We start from the raw sequence: 16168 nt of genomic DNA on the forward strand, positions 1-16168 counted from the left end.
CGATCCCCTCTATGGATCACGGTCTCAAGATCGTTGTTTGGAATGTGCGCGGTTGAGTGTCTCAACGCACGAGCGCGGCGCCATGCCATTCGCACGCTGCTCGGCACCACCGGCGCCTCCATTGTATGCTTGCAAGAAACGAAGATTGAGTTGCTCTGCTCGTCCATTGTCCTTGACACACTTGGCTCGGAGTTCAACGACTACACCTACCTCCCGGCACAGGGCACGCGTGGCAGCATCCTTCTCGCTTGGAAGAGCAGGGTTGTTTCCATCTCGGACCCCCTGTTCCCCAACAACGCAATCTCAGCCCGCGTTGCTACGGCCGGTGACACGCCGTGGTGGATCACGATCGTCTACGGGCCACAGGATGACATCGCCAAGGTCGCCTTCTTGGAGGAGCTCCGCGAGATCAGAGCGGACTGCCACGGTCCGTGGATGCTATGCCGCGACTTCAACCTCATCCTCCGCCCCGAGGACAAGAACACGGACAACCTCAAATGATGGGTAAATTCCGCTGCCTCGTCAACAACCTAGCTCTCAAGGAGGTTTATCTCAACGGGCGCCGCTACACGTGGTCGAATGAGCAGTCACCCCCGACCCTGGTACATCTTGATCGCGTGCCTGCGCATCAGACTGGGAGGACGGACACGGCGAGTGCCACCTGATGTGCCTGGCGTCTGTCGTGTCTGACCACTCCCCCTTGCTGCTGGACTTCGCCCCTGTACCAGTGCTGCACCACAGATTCCACTTCGAGGAACATTGGTTGGGCCTGGATGGATTCCATGAGGCAGTAGCCGCGGCGTGGGATTCTGTTCACGAGCCTGATCCCTTCCGTCGCCTGATGTTGCGCCTCCAGGCCACGGCACGAAGCTTGACGAGTTGGAGCGCCAAAGTTGTTGGCAACGTCAAGACCAAGCTGGCCATTGCCAGAGAACTCATTGCGCGCTTTGACAAGGCCCAGGAAGACCGTATCCTCTCGCCTCCGGAGGACTAGCTAAGCAAACAGCTGAAGGTCTCGTACCTAGGACTCGCATCCTTGGAACGGACGATCGCAAGACAGTGAGCCCGCATCGCCACACTCAAAGATGGAGGCGCCAACACGACCTTCTTCCACCGGCAACGCTCGTTTCGATGTCAGAAGAACCGCATCTTCCGCCTCTCCGCGGACGGCGCGCTGCCCACCAACCATGACGAGATGGCCAAGGCTGCCTTCCGGCACTTCGACGCCCTGCTTGGTACGGCGGTCGAGCGCGACCACTCGCTGGACCTGTCGCAGCTCATCGAGGGGAGCGACCTCTCCGACCTTGACGTGGCCTTCTGTCCGGAGGAGATCTGGGAGGCAGTGAAACGCCTGCTCGCGCATAAGGCGCCAGGGCTCGATGGCTTCAACGCTGAATTTCTCCGTGCGTGCTGGGGCATTGTGAAGCAGGATTTTGTGGATGTATTCCAGCAGCTCTATCAGATGCGTGGCCGCGACTTCTGCAAGCTCAACCAAGCTCTTCTCACGTTGCTGCCGAAGCACGCCGATGCCCAGGAGTTGCGCGATTACCGCCCGATATGCCTCATTCACATCGTGGCCAAGGTTTTCGCCAAGGCCCTCTCGCTCCGGCTGGCCCCAAAACTTGACCGCCTTGTCAGCCGCAATCAAAATGCATTCATCCTCGGTGTAGACTTGACCGCCTTGTTAGCCGCAATCAAAATGCATTCATCCTCGGACAGAGCCTACACGACAACTTCGTGCATGTCCGGCAATCGCTGAAGCTTTTGAGCCAGCTTGGGGCCCCAAGGGTGATGCTCAAGCTCGACCTCACGCGCGCCTTCGACTCCATCTCCGGGCCGTTCCTCTTTGAGGTCCTACGCCAATTTGGGTTCGGCCATCGCTTCCTCGAATGGATTGCCATCCTCCTGTCCTCTGCGAGCACCCGGGTCCTGCTGAACGGCGTGCCAGGCCCACCGATATGGCACAAGGAAGGGTTGCGGCAGGGCGACTCTCTGTCCCCGCAACTGTTCGTGCTCGCGGTCGACACACTCGACCGACTGATTCCACGCGCGCATGACACATGCATTCTTCAGCCGCTTCATCTGCAGATACCAATACCGGCTATATCCTTGTATGCCGACGACGTCATGCTCTTCTGCCATGCCACGACGAGTGACATTGCTGCTGTCAAGGAAATACTCGACCTGTTTGGCAAAGCGTCCGGCCTCAAAGTGAACTACCCCAAGAGCTCGGCCACGGTCCTGCATGGGGAACAGGGCGCCCCCGACATGATCACCGGCTTGGGCTGTTCGACCGCCGCGCTCCCAGTCACTTACCTCGGCATCCCCCTAACGACGCGCCGTCCTTCCACTGGCCAGCTGCAGCCCCTCATCGACAAGGTCGCCGGACGCTTACCCACCTGGAAAGCCTGGCTCATGAACAGAGCCGACAGGCTTGCTCTCGTCAAGTCTGTTCTCAGTGCCATTCCGGTGCACCAGCTGCTTGCTTTTGCTCCTCCGAAGAAAACCTTGCGGCAGCTCGAGAAGATTCAACGAGGATTGCTATAGGCCGGGCGTGCCGACGCCAACGGCGGGCACTGCCATGTCAATTGGCGCCTTGTCTCCCGCCCCCTCGCGCTTGGTGGCCTCGGGGTTCACGACCTCGAACGAACCGGGCTTGCACTGAGACTACGGTGGCTATGGCTCTCACGCACAGAAGACGGTGGCGCCTGGCAGGGGCTGGATCTTCAATTCTCCTGCCACGAGCGCACCTTATTCTTTGCCTCCACCTGCATGGTCATTGGGAACGGCATGAAAGCCCTGTTCTGGGAGGATCGATGGCTCAACGGCCGCTCGGCCGGCGAGCTCATGCCCATGCTCTACAATTGCATCCCCAAGCGGCGGCGCAAGACTAGAACGGTGGCCAAAGGACTCAACGGCAATGCTTGGGCCCAAGATATACAGGGTGTCCTCGGCCTACACGAGATTGGCCAGTATTTGCAGCTTTGGCAACTCATGCAGCAGGCCACACTCATCGACGCCCCTGACCAGCTGATTTGGAAGTGGACAACCAGCGGCATCTATTCAGCGCAGTCTTGCTACTTGGCTACCTTCCAAGGCTCATCCCAATCCTACTCCTGGAAGCTGATTTGGAAGGCTTGGGCTCCATCTCGGGTCAAGTTTTTCCATTGGCTTGCTAACCTGGATCGCTGCTGGACGGCCGACCGTCTGGCTCGCCACAGTCTGCAGCACCATCCACGCCGCCTCCTGTGCGATCAGGCGCCGGAAACGATCAGGCACCTCATGCTTGACTGCCCCTTTTCCAGGCAGGCATGGCACAAGACCCTCGCCTGGCTTCGCATACCAGCGCCGATCCCCAACCAGGAGCCCACCCTCATGGACTGGTGGCAACACGCCAAGGACGACACGCCGCAAGCACAACGCAAGGCCCTGCAATCCATAGCGCTCCTAGTTCCATGGCTACTATGGTAACATAGAAACAGTTGCGTCTTCGACAATGCGACGCCCTCCCTCGACACGCTCGTCAACCGGATCAAGGAGGAAGCCAGCTCCTGGGCTAAGGCCGGAGCTCCAGGCCTTAGAGTAGTCCTCCCCCCTTCATGGGATGTGCACTGAGCTCTGTACCTGTTCACCATCTATTCGTCCTAGGACGACTGTAACTGACACCCTACCTTTTCAATGAAAAGAAACGCAAGGTCCCTTTGCGTTTTCCCGAAAAAAGCATCAAGTATATTAACATTAGGTAGTAACAAATCTGCCTCCAGGATTGATGTGTGCAGCCCTCAGAACTAGTTACTGACACTAATTTGGCCTTATGTCAGGATAATGATCAACAGACAATATAGCCTGGGATATATGGATAACACCACAAGCACCGGTATGATGTAGTGAAGATGTTGTGATAGGGTATATAAACCTCCCTATGGAAGTATGGATTTGCCAGTATTTAACTGTGATTGTTCAAATATTTCTAGTATCTTCATCAGAGAGACTACACAGAGCATAGCAGCTAATAACAAAGAGACTGCACAAATTACAAATATAATTATATAAAGTATACAATCATGTCAAAGCCATACTGCTGCTGCTCCATGACCAATTGACCACCTTGTTTTACAAGGCAACCCGTTGAGATAACGTTTTGGACATGTACATTTGACAAGAATATAGGGTATATCATAACTAAAGAGAAGAATTTCAAAAGGAAGCAATGGAAAAGGAAGGTCAAGTAGAGAAATATAAATCAAGACAAAAAATACAGCAACATATAAAAAATTGATAAATAACACTGATAAATAACAAATAGCTGCAGCAATTAGGAGGTGGCGTGAAAAGAGAAAGAAAGCTGACCTCACTGGTAACCTCACTCAAGCTGCTTTGCTATTTCAATTCGCTCTGCAGTACCGTCAATATACAGTGTTCTTTCAGTTGAAGTATCACCAGGAGGCAAATGCAAAGGAATGACCTGCAGAAGGATTTTTGAGGACAAATCAAATATTAATATTGTTATTACCAATGGTAATGATGAAGATGATACAAAATATAATACTAACTAACGAGAAAAGGGAGAATAATAAAACGGATAATTATGAAGATGAAAGGAGCATGAGTTCTACTTCTAGTTGAGCACGAGCAACATTAGAACTTGGATTTTAATTTACTTGGTAAATCATAAAAAATGAAAAAATGCAACAACAAAACACATCACGCAGTGCTGAGTTATTAACGAAATTCAATAGTAAGTTAGGCCAGGTTCAGCCAACAAATTTATGTTAGACTTTGCAATAAGAAATTTCTCAAACCTATATACAAGCTCCAGATTTGGCCTGCATGGATTTTATAGTCTCACCAAAAAATAGTTAAGACATGGAATTAATGTGCTAGGTTTTTCACCACCAAAGAAAAAGTTCGTGAAATAATATCAGCTGGGAAGCTTACAAGAAACCCTCATTGCTATATTGGGGCGTGGTATGATTTTCAAAGTCTGACAAACAAACCCAGTTCTAGAAAGCAGACAGTTTACCTTGTTGTTAGCAATTTGCATCCGGGATTGCTCAGCAGTCAGCACTAGGTTGAGGTGCATTGTACTTCCAATTAGAGATAGTGCCAAATGAGCCAGCAATCAGCCTGCAGGTCACATGACAAGTATGGTTGAATAAATGGATGCACAACTAAATTAGAAGTCCTGACCATAAAAAGGATATCACAGTACCTCTGCAAGAACATCACTTATCAACTGCTCAGCTCTGCTTATCTGGTGAGGAGTGCCCGAAAGATCAACCAATCTTGTCTGTGAACCGGGTTGAACATCCATGTCCCTTGTTAGATTTATTATAATTTATCATGTAAAATCCAAGCAAGGGATCATACATCATTTTATTAATTAATACAGTACTTCCTAATATACAAAATACGCGCCATCATTTTTACACTTCATAGCATAAAAACAAAAAAATTAGCAGAAACTGTAGGGGAAGCTCCGGCAATAAATTTAATTAAAAAGAGATTATTTGCAAGAGACAGGATTTATATACTTTTTTCGGAACGGAGGACATATATACAATTATACATGGCTAGCTAGGGAGAACAGAAGGGGAGGGGGCACAAAGAGAAGAAAAACTATAGCAGGCTGATCACTAGCACCAGAAAAGGCCTAAAACACAACACTTCGACCACACCTTCAGATAATTTGTTACTAAAAATAAAAATTGTGACGGGGCGCAGAATGTCAAGTGCAGCTGGACTGGACCGGCTGAAGCAGCATCTGACAGCTGCGCAGAACAGAACGAAAATGCACTGACAAACATCGATCAGACAAAAACCTTTCAGGTGGGCAAGAAGGTATTGCTCAAACTATAACCTTATGTTATGATTAATCTTCAGTGGTGAACAGACCCTGTCAGAGGCTGGCATTCAAATACTTTGGCAGCGAATTGGTTCAGTGGTATATCACTTGGAATTGCCAGTGGACTGGTAGTCCTCAAGAACTGGCAACTTGAGAAGATCTCAATGTACTGAAGCAGCACTACCAAATGTAACAACTGAAGGTGGTGAGACAGCCAAAACAGAGAAGACAATAGAGAGAAAGGGCGTTAGGACGCCATCGAGATAGGGAAGCAAATACTGATGGCGCAGTGTGTGTTGAAGTGGGGCCCAGCTGTTAGTGTCATGTGTGTCTGGTCTATAAGAGCAAGCTGCAACAGTAAAACCGGCAAGAAATGAATGAGTGAAAAATCCCGTTCTGTGATCTACCTTCGTCACTATTCCGGTCCCTATTTATCTCCTGCGATCTCAATCTCACTTCCCGGTTAGTAGGCGGCAAAGTTAGCTAAGATGCTAGAGGGAGAAGAGCCCACACTACCAAAAGTAATCTATTTGGTAATCGGGAAATGCTAGTAAAAATAAAGCAATATATTTTTCCAATCAAACATTTCAGATACGTCAACTTACATGCAGAAGATATGCTTACCTGCTCAACCAAAAGTCTTAATAGCATATCTGCCCAGACAATCATCTTATGTATTGTGCAAACGTTTAGCTCCATCATGTCCACTACCAATGCTAGTTCCTACAAGCATAAGAAGTCAAACACTGAAGCTACCAATGACACTCACAAGGGAAGCCAAATAGTGAAATAGATATGAGATGGCTTTACTGAAGATATTTAGTTCAACTCACATGTGTAAATTCAGAAAAACAACTAAGGGCCTCTTCGGTTTAAAGGAATATTGAAGGATTCTACTAAAAAGAATCCTGCGAAGCTCACAGGAATGGAAAGTTGGAAACTATAGGACCTTTTCCTATTGTCTACTTTGCATGCAATCCCAACGGAAAATCTCCAGTGGTTCCAACCTCTTGGAAACTTTATTCCCTTCAGACGGGTTACAAGTATGGCACCAAACCCTTCAGAAAATTCCTGGATTTTTTCCCCATGGAACAACCAAACATTATCTACTGCACATTTATGTGCTTTCAGTTTCTGTAGGCTTGTTGGCAAGATTAGCAGCGGTAACAATATTCAATTACACAAGTAGGCTTTTTAAGCTTCCAAATGTACTTATTGGGCTATGTCTTTGATGTTTTAATCAGTTCAAGCTAGTTTCCATATACCACACAGTGTAATGACGCTAAAAAATAATAATGTCAGAATAATCAAAACAGCATCATGCCTTCCTAAACTAGGTAACGCTAACAAATATTTTTCCAGGTCATAACCATTACATAAAACACCACCACACAAGCATCCAGCAGAACACTACAGCTAGCACAATTAAGTATACGTAAAGGCATGCTATTACCTGCAGAATAGACACTTTCGAATGGATAATGATAAAAACCATCGCTAATCTAGTAAAATTTCTTGAATTGCAATGACTCAAGCTGCAGCATGATGACACCATCACCTGTAGTCAGGAACACCACATTATTGTACTCGGCAAGCCCTTCTATCAAAGGGCGAACTCTCTCCCTTCTCCGGATTCAGGGAAAGTAGCTTGTCCAGTTCAATAGTTCTTTCCATCCCCAACGATGCAGCACCATCACAGTCGGTCTTCCTCTTCCATAATTGGGCGGTGAAGCCTGATATGTAGAGTAAACCCAGTCCACCACCCTCAGCCCGCATAACCGCCAACTGGAGAAGCTCCTCTTCGGACATACCCGCTGGCAGTTGTATCTCGGCTAGACTCTGCCTCTCCAAATCGAACTCGAGAACTGCATCCACACACCCACCAAGACGCCAGTAAAGGGAATTCTCAACCAGCAGAGCCGACATGCCCGTAAAACACACGGCAAAAATACCTCTCGTGGTATACGCATCGAATCGAATCACTGCCGAGATGAGATTATCCCATACGCCGGTATCTGAGGAGTAAACACATGCAAGCACTCCCATATGTTGTTTGTCGACTTCGACAACCCCTACCAAGATCACCTGAAAGTGGTGGACCTCGCCGGCAGCATGATGCGCCGCCCCGTGGATCGAGTTTGCAATCCCGTCCAAACCTGGGGGAAAAGAAATGTGGTGCTGGTCGCCGGTGACGGGGTACCACAGCAGAACTTGCTTCCATAGATCGGGGGAGATGAGCACGAGGCCATGGCGGCAGCCGAGGAGCTTGGAGTAGCAGCTGTGGTCGAGCTCCAAGGAGAAGCGCCCGGCTGGGACACGGTCGGGGGAATCCATGGTAGGTGTCTAGGAGACGCCTCCCCGGTCTGGGACGAAGAAACCGAGGAGGGGAGGGCTGCATCGGTGGCGGCGGCGGAAGCGGCGGAAAAAGCGGATGTCGGAGACAAGGAGGAGAGCCAGCGCTTGCAGACGATGGAGGCGCGGGGGAGGGTAGACGGCAGCGGGGGGAGGCGGAGGAGGATCTCGGCGAGTAGGTTTTCGTCGTCCAGCGGCGCCGCCGGCGACATCTCTGCCCTCCTCCCTCATACACACAGGGGCTCGCGCGACTGGTGGGTGGGTGTGAGATCGAAAGCCCACTGGAAGGAAAGCCCACGACGAGTAGAAAGCCTACTCCTAAAAAAGAAAAAACCTACACAGGCAATGAAACGGTGAAAAAAAAGTACACGAGTAGAAGGCAACCCCGCTCAAAAGAAAAAAAACCTACATCTTCTCAAATAAATAAATAAACCTACACACCCCTAAAACAACCTACACTATGTCATAAAAAACCCTACACAGGCAATGAAACGCTGAAAAAAAGTACAAGCAATTATTTATTTATTTATTTTTTAGAGAAAGAATGAGAGAGATAAATGCTCTCTGTGTAGTCCTTTTTTTATGAATGTCCAGGCGATGCTCTATGCCTTTTCATATGAACGATGCGTTTTCTGAAAATATAGTATCCAAAGTTGCACATCGGATAGTATTTTGCTCGAGGCAAGCGTGCACATAAATTGTCCGAGGAATCCAACAAACGTCATGCTTTGGGGCTCATGACAGTCCTGTGGGATCCAAAGGCTCTGATGAATCCTCTGAATTAATCATTACACAAAACTAATAAACAGGAAAGGGTTACAGATGGTCAAGAAAAAAACTTTCATTTGTTTCATTCTGAAATGCTTCTTTTATTGTATTAAAGAATAGTTTCATTCAAAATAAAAAGGGAAAATGTTTGTTCTGGCCGACCGGAATCGTGCTTTGCAGGTCACTCACACGAACGTCAAGTGACCCGTGGGGCCCACACACGTGGGCAACCTTCTCCAAATTTTTCTCGCCCCTCTTCCCCAGGTCTATCTCATCCCATACCCATTCCTTTTCTTCCTGAGAGCGATTCTTCCCTACTCAGCGACCAAGTCAAAGGCGACGGACGTTGGGCCCAGCCGCAACATCCTACTCCTCCTTCCCCGCCCTGTGTGCCACTGTCTTCCGACTCCCTCCTCCTCCTAGCGTGCCACAGTCGATGTGGGTGATCAGGAAGAGAAACCCACTCCTCCTGTTTCTTCTCTACAACTGCCAAATCGGCAATGGAGAGGGGCCGGAGTTGGGTAGCAAGGAGCTGGGAGTGCTTTTTGCCACCGAGTCATGCCGCGGTCACCATGTCCTCCCCCTACCTGGGCACGACGTGTAGCTAAAGACCCTCTAGCCGTCGATGTTGCTACAGGTGGGTGGTGACGCGACAACCGATGGCATGGTGGTGCGTTTGTATGGCTTGATAGGAACTTGTTGTTGTCTTGGTTGGTTTGAGAGCAGACATTGTCTATATATCCAAAACCGAAGGAGAGTTTGGATTTGGATCACAGACAATCTGAGATTTTGGGTTGAGATGGATGGTTGTGCTTGAAGTTACGAGTTGCTAAACTGAATCGGTTGATCCATTTCATCCTCTTTTAGCAAAGGAAATTGGACTTTAGTTAGTCGCAAGTGTGGCACCTTCCAACGGTGCTCGGTGATCAGAGTGATGTTGCAAACAGCGGGCAATGTTCTACGAGCGCTGAAACCGACCACGCTGGGAGCTTCAAGGGTGGTGACCGAGATGTTGCGCCCAATGCAAGATGTTGTAACTAGCTCCACCAAAGCTGCATCCAATGATGGGTGCTGCTGGATTCGGCTTGGTCGTGAGCTATAACCGCGATGTTCACATGATGGGACCAACACCGTTGTTGTTGCAACGCTATGACGGCGCCTACGACAAGCTGCAATCCGAGAAAATTTTGGGACCGTGTACTGCAATAGTTTGTTGCAACCCACATATTGGCATGCTATGATCAGTGACACGACATGTTGGAACCAGCATGGCACGGTGATGTCGTCGTCCACGGGAGAAGTTGCAACCCTCGTCAGCGGAGCTGCGACCGAGCAGTGGAAAAGTTGCAACCTCCATCGGCGAAGCTGCAACCATCCCGCAGGAAGGTGTAACCATGGCAAGTGCCCATGAGCTACGGCAGGCTGTAGTCGCGAGCTACTCCTCGGAAGGCGACCGTGCGCTGCTACTGGAGACTCATTGGAGGAGGGTGCGGGACGAGGAGCCACAAACATGTAGCCATCTAGTGCTCGAGGAGAGGGAGGGGATTTTTCTCCTCTCACTCGCGCATGTGGTAGCATGTGGCTGACGTAAACAAAGATCGAACGACCCCGTGTGCAATCTAATGGTCGCTCAGTTCTACTGCTTATTTGGATGTCTATGTCACCCCATAGAAAGTTGATCATATAATACATATATAATTGTATGTACAACTATAAGAAAAAGGAAGGGAAATGTATAAGATTAAGAAAGCTTTTGGGTTAGAGATATAGAAAATCAAACTAGTTGGCTCTTGTCCATTAAAAATTTTGGAATAGTAAAGAAAAGTAGACATGATGTCGTTTTATTTTATCGCATTGAGAAAGACAATCCATATCATGTACCTAACCATCCATGACACGGAGCGTCCTATGAAAATCACCATGTCGAGAGCCCCTTTGTAAGAGACACGTGCAACCTCTAATTCAAACATATAAAGGTGAATTTCCTCTTTTACACGCGTCTTTCTGTCTCCTTCAAGGATGGTATACTACTTGATCCTCTATCATGCACATATAGGTTTGAGTGAAGCTTCATGGATGACGAGGAATGCAAGCATAAGAGAACATCTACACCATCGGTGAAGGAAGCTTGGAAGCGGCGACAGAAGAAGCATCAAGTAGAGAACCACCAAACATCCGGTGCCACGCGAAGATGAGCTACCAGAAGTGCCCGAAGATTGGACATGCCAGGACATTTGGAATGGATGAGACGTCTGATGTGTGCGCCTCCAATCGTACATCTGATGTGTACCCAAAATCCAGTGTCAGGCACCAGAAGCAAAGTCAGCAGTAAATGCCAGAGTTCCTATACCTACCATATGTCCCGCACTCAACAACTAGGGTTTCGACCCATGTACCTCCCTTTCACCCCTAACACTATAAATAGACGCCTCTTCTTATTTTTAGGGTTAGCTAAAATAGAAAGAAAAAAGAGAGCTTAGCTCATCTATCTCCCCTAGTGGGATTCATCTTAGGGCATCTCCAACAATTGTAAGATAGGTGTTGGTAAATTTGCTACCTAGGACATAGTGATGATGTGGCATGTAATAAATATGGAGAGAGAGCAAAGTTGTACATAGATTAACCAACAATTTTTGCACAAGCTCCAAGATGAAATAGAGAGCAATCGCATTTATTTTCTCATCATCTATTGCATAACTTAGATACAACCTATTGAAGTAGCTGTATGATAGCTTGTTGGTTGATGACATGGACACTTTACCAATAAGACTAACATACAACCTGTTGGAGATGCCCTTAGGAGTAGATACATGAGTGAATTCAAGACCTCTTAGGAGAATAATCATCTATGGTTATCAAGACCTCTTCAGAGAAAGATTCCCCAGGTGCATCATCAAGCCCCATCTCTCCAAAAGATTTGGATGAACTACCTCTCAAGAACTACCCTTGTATCTTTATTTCTCTTGTTCTTAGATTTTGATGCACCTCAAGTATTGCTTGTGATTTGAGGAGTACTTGTCCAATAGACTGTTCTCCCTTTGATTTCTCCATGTTTTCCCCGTGTTCTTCGTCAATGGTGGTCGCCCTACCTTAGTTTGTCTGGTGCATGCAGGGTGCAAGGCGGCGCACCAGTGCCTGCGGCGTTGCCAGCGGTGAGTGACCAAAGCCTGCCCTACCTTAACTTCTATTCGTCCTTCGTCACTATTTTTGTGTTCCTCCCTCGAATTCACCTTCAATTCGTGAAGATCAGGCAACTAGGGTTCATTTCTGTGAAAAATCAAATTTGGATATTATTTTCTTCTTGTAAGAGATCATGATTGAACCAAGGCCCACATTGGTACAAGATTGAACCAAGGCCCACCCTAGGACAACTAGAAAGCTTGCTTTTGGAAGTTTCCTCATAGAGCCCTCCCAAAGTTTCATATCTGAAAGTTCAAGAAACTAGCAAAGCTTGGTTGAAGGCCCTCATGTCGCAAAATCCAATCCCACATTTGTACTTTGCCGGTCTCATCTTGTCCCAACTCAACCAGGCCATAAAGAATAAAAATAAAGTTAGAACATTCTGAGATGTTGTTTGTTAAATTTTCATCAATCCTTACTGGAGTATATTATCAACTTGGGAGTATTGAACTGAAAATGTACTCCAAAACAAAAAAAAAGGATCTTGATGGAGTCGAACCATCATTCCCAGCAATTTATTTGCTAGAATGCCCTTTCCAGTTCAGAGCTTAAGATCCATGATTTATTTATTTCATATTAACCAAAATAATAGGACCAAACCATCTGTAGACATCGTAAGTTGACAAAATACTAATACCACAACCTGCTTGCTAAAGTTTAATTTGCTGATCACAAATTAAAGCATAAAAATGAAAACACTAGCAAGGAATGATATCCCAACTTCCAAATTTAGAGATATTATTGTGCATTTTTTTTATAGAATCGCGAATCATAATTTATTAAGATAGTTCTGAAAGAAAAAAAATCATATAATTTAAGCTACAAAGAACATCTATGATGCTAGATTCTGTAAATACGGAGACAATGCAATCAAATCAGGAACCAGTGAGCTCAAATTGATGCCATATGTGCATGGCTAGGAATTGCATGCAAATGTAAGATTACACATAACCAGACGTACAAGCATGGAATGTGAAACCAGCTGCTCCCGAATAGACATTGCTGATAAAAAAAGGCATTCATAATCGTTAATTTTTCTGATATGACAGGCTATACATCCAGTAAACCTCAACTGGAATCCAGCTGATCACCGAAGTATGATGAAGAACATATGGACAAGCTCGAGTCCTCACAGCCATTAACAAGGCATCAAATTTGGAAGACTGACAAGTATACAAAGGAGAAAACAAGCCCTTCAATGGTATTTATAGAACTGATAATAAATATGTACACCAGGTGGTAGAACAAATGAACTCACCTATGCACACACAGGATGAGAATTAACAGGAAATAGTTGAATTACGACCAAAGGTACAAAGCTCATAACATTGTACAATAGAAAATATGCAGAGTAACCAAAACTTCTCGGAAAAGCCTGCGCTGAAAAAAGTTAACAGCGGCTTTTTTCTAAAAGAAGACATTGTAACATTGAACAAGAGGTTGCTCATTGACGAAGGGTAAACCACCATGTACGCTTTGAGTTGGGATGACGTGCATATGCAAATTTAAATTGATATAGCGAAGTGCTTTGCCCGATAGAAGCAGTGAGATGTACCTTCGTTTGTTCATTGCTCTTCAGTAGGTAGTTATCGCCGCACCCATGCCTGTTTATGTAGGATTGTGGCGCAATTTAAGATGATCTCGCGGAATCAAGAACACATGTTAAGGACAGAGACACCATGGCAGGGTGGAGAACCCGGGCAAAATAGAACAAATTGATAGTTCCCGTGCGATCTCCACCCCGCAAACCAACAAAATATACTTTTTATTGTCTCGTGGCCTGCCAGCAAGCGCACCCGACATGGCAAAGGCCGCCCTACCCTACCAATGTAGTACAGCAAGTATGCAAATACAACACGCACGTACACACATGCGCATCAATCAGCTTACCAACACAATTACCTTTATGTGATGTTTGGGGACAGGCAAGCATCATCTTGTCAGCAAAAGGAACCACGAACTTCATCTGGATTTGATCAGCAAACATGAAGTACAAATCGGATGACCAGTTCCCTCCCGGGCCTTGTGGGCAGCAGCGAGCACCAGAGAGCCTTCTTCAACTGGACGACCATCGACGAAAATATGCAAAGTAACCAAAAATTCTGGAAAAGCTTGTGCTGCAAAAAGTCAACAACGCTTTTCTTCTAACAGAAGACATTGCATTGAAAAAGAATGCTAATGATATCTCATGGGTATTTCAGTACTATATATCGTCCTGGCGCGGTGCAAGAGCACAAGATTTACAGGTATGAACCGATCTTGTATCAAACCAAAATGCGGTTGTTCAGTATGGTTATGTTTTGCGTCGGGGTGACGTTCACATGCAAATTTAAATTGATATAACGAAGTGCTTGCCTGATAGAAGCAGCTGGATGTACCTTGGTTTTGTAGTTGTCCCTGATCTTCAGAAATCAGTTATCATTGATCTTCAGTATGTAATTATCGCGGCACCCAGGCCTATCGATATATTTGTTACTATGTAGGATCGTGGTGTACCATGAGGATATCGCAGAATCAACAACACATGAAAGGAGGACAGAGACACCATGGCAGGGTGGAGAACCCGGGCAAAATAGAAGAAATTGATAGTTCCCGTGCGATCTCCACCCCGCGGACACCAGCAAAATATTCCTTTTATTGTCTCGTGGCCTGCCAAGCGAGCGCACCCGACATGGCAAAGGCCGTCCTATGCTACCAATGTAATACAACAGGTAATAACACAATAGGCACGCACGTACACACATGCGCACCAATCAGCTTACTAACACAATTACCTTTCTGTGATGTTTGGAGACGGGCAAAGCATCATGTGGTTAGCTAAAGGAACCACGAACATGAACCATAAATCGGATGACCTCGGGCGCCTTGTGAACAGCAGCAAGCACCTAAGAGCCTTCTTCGCACAGACGATGAACATGAACTGTCGGCGTGCCCGGATACAACATAAACTGACGGATCTGGCGCATCAACTGATTCAGGCGTCACAAGCGGACCGCCAGAAAACCTCAGATGAACTTGGATCAAGGGATAGACATCTACTAGAGAGTCACCACAGGAACCACCTCTTCGGATGGCACAACATCCTGAATCAAAGAGAACACACCACCTGTCGATATCTGAACAGCATATAGAAAATCGGCTAACTTATCTAGAGAATATATTGGCTCATGCATGAAAAGGAATTAGGGATTTTGTGAAATAAACAAAGGAAACAGACATGTATGGATCTAGATCTAGCCTTGCTAACAAGCAAAATTATAGCTACGCAACTTGGCTTAAGGGATAGACATGTACAGGCGAACCGCCAGAAAATCTGACCCATCAACGACTGATTCGGCCATCACAGGCGAATCGCCAGAAAATCTCAGACGAACTTGGCTTAAGGGATAGACATGTACTGATGAGGCAAATCGTTAGGCACGGGAACGACCTCTTCAGACATCCTGAATCAAAGAGAACAGACCACACGAAACATATAGTATACCTACGAAATCACAAAATTATACCTACTCCAATCGGAAATAACCTGGATTCTAACTTGTAAATCGAAAAGGAAGAGGAGGAACAAGATTAGGTGGCACCTCACGATTGTGTCGCGACGAAACAAAGACGTGGCTGCGACGGGCGATGGGAGCAGGAGAGGACGGGGCAATCGAGGGGAAAGGCGTATATAAAAGGTGGGATGGTTGATGGGATTGTCGATGATGGAGTCGGTTCGGGTGATGGACGGCTTGGATTGGATGACGTAGCTGTCTACATAGCCTTGTCGGCTGGGGAACGATGGAGGACCTCACGTCTAGCACGAACTTTTCCTGATGCTCACCTCTGCGTGTCCCTTTCGGCCACGTTTTCTTCGTCCGATTTGCGTCATCCCTTGCGTCACCAGGAGGGCCAGATCGTCCACGGCCCAAACAACCATGTTCCTCTTCCTGTGGCGAGTTGTTTCATGCGTTTATCCAACGGACGTTAGATTTTTATATAGGCATGCCAAACGAAGTATTTGTCATGACAAATTATACGTGT

The 16168-nt window shown here is 47.0% G+C and overlaps 1 long non-coding RNA gene across 2 annotated transcripts; it reads right to left on the minus strand.

The window, feature by feature from the left end:
* Positions 1 to 13148: 13148 nt before the first annotated feature.
* On the minus strand, positions 13149 to 15868 carry LOC119314348. 2 transcript variants are annotated; one of them, XR_005152274.1, is made up of 2 exons: positions 15727 to 15868; positions 13149 to 15588 (listed from the first exon to the last, which is right to left on the minus strand). It is a non-coding gene; the product is annotated as an uncharacterized LOC119314348 (long non-coding RNA). The 2 variants fall into 2 exon arrangements; XR_005152273.1 differs by having other exon boundaries at positions 13149 to 15629.
* Between the last annotated feature and the right edge of the window lie 300 nt (positions 15869 to 16168).

Source organism: Triticum dicoccoides, chromosome 6A (genome assembly GCF_002162155.2).
Source record: "Triticum dicoccoides isolate Atlit2015 ecotype Zavitan chromosome 6A, WEW_v2.0, whole genome shotgun sequence".
Taxonomy (NCBI): domain Eukaryota; kingdom Viridiplantae; phylum Streptophyta; class Magnoliopsida; order Poales; family Poaceae; genus Triticum; species Triticum dicoccoides.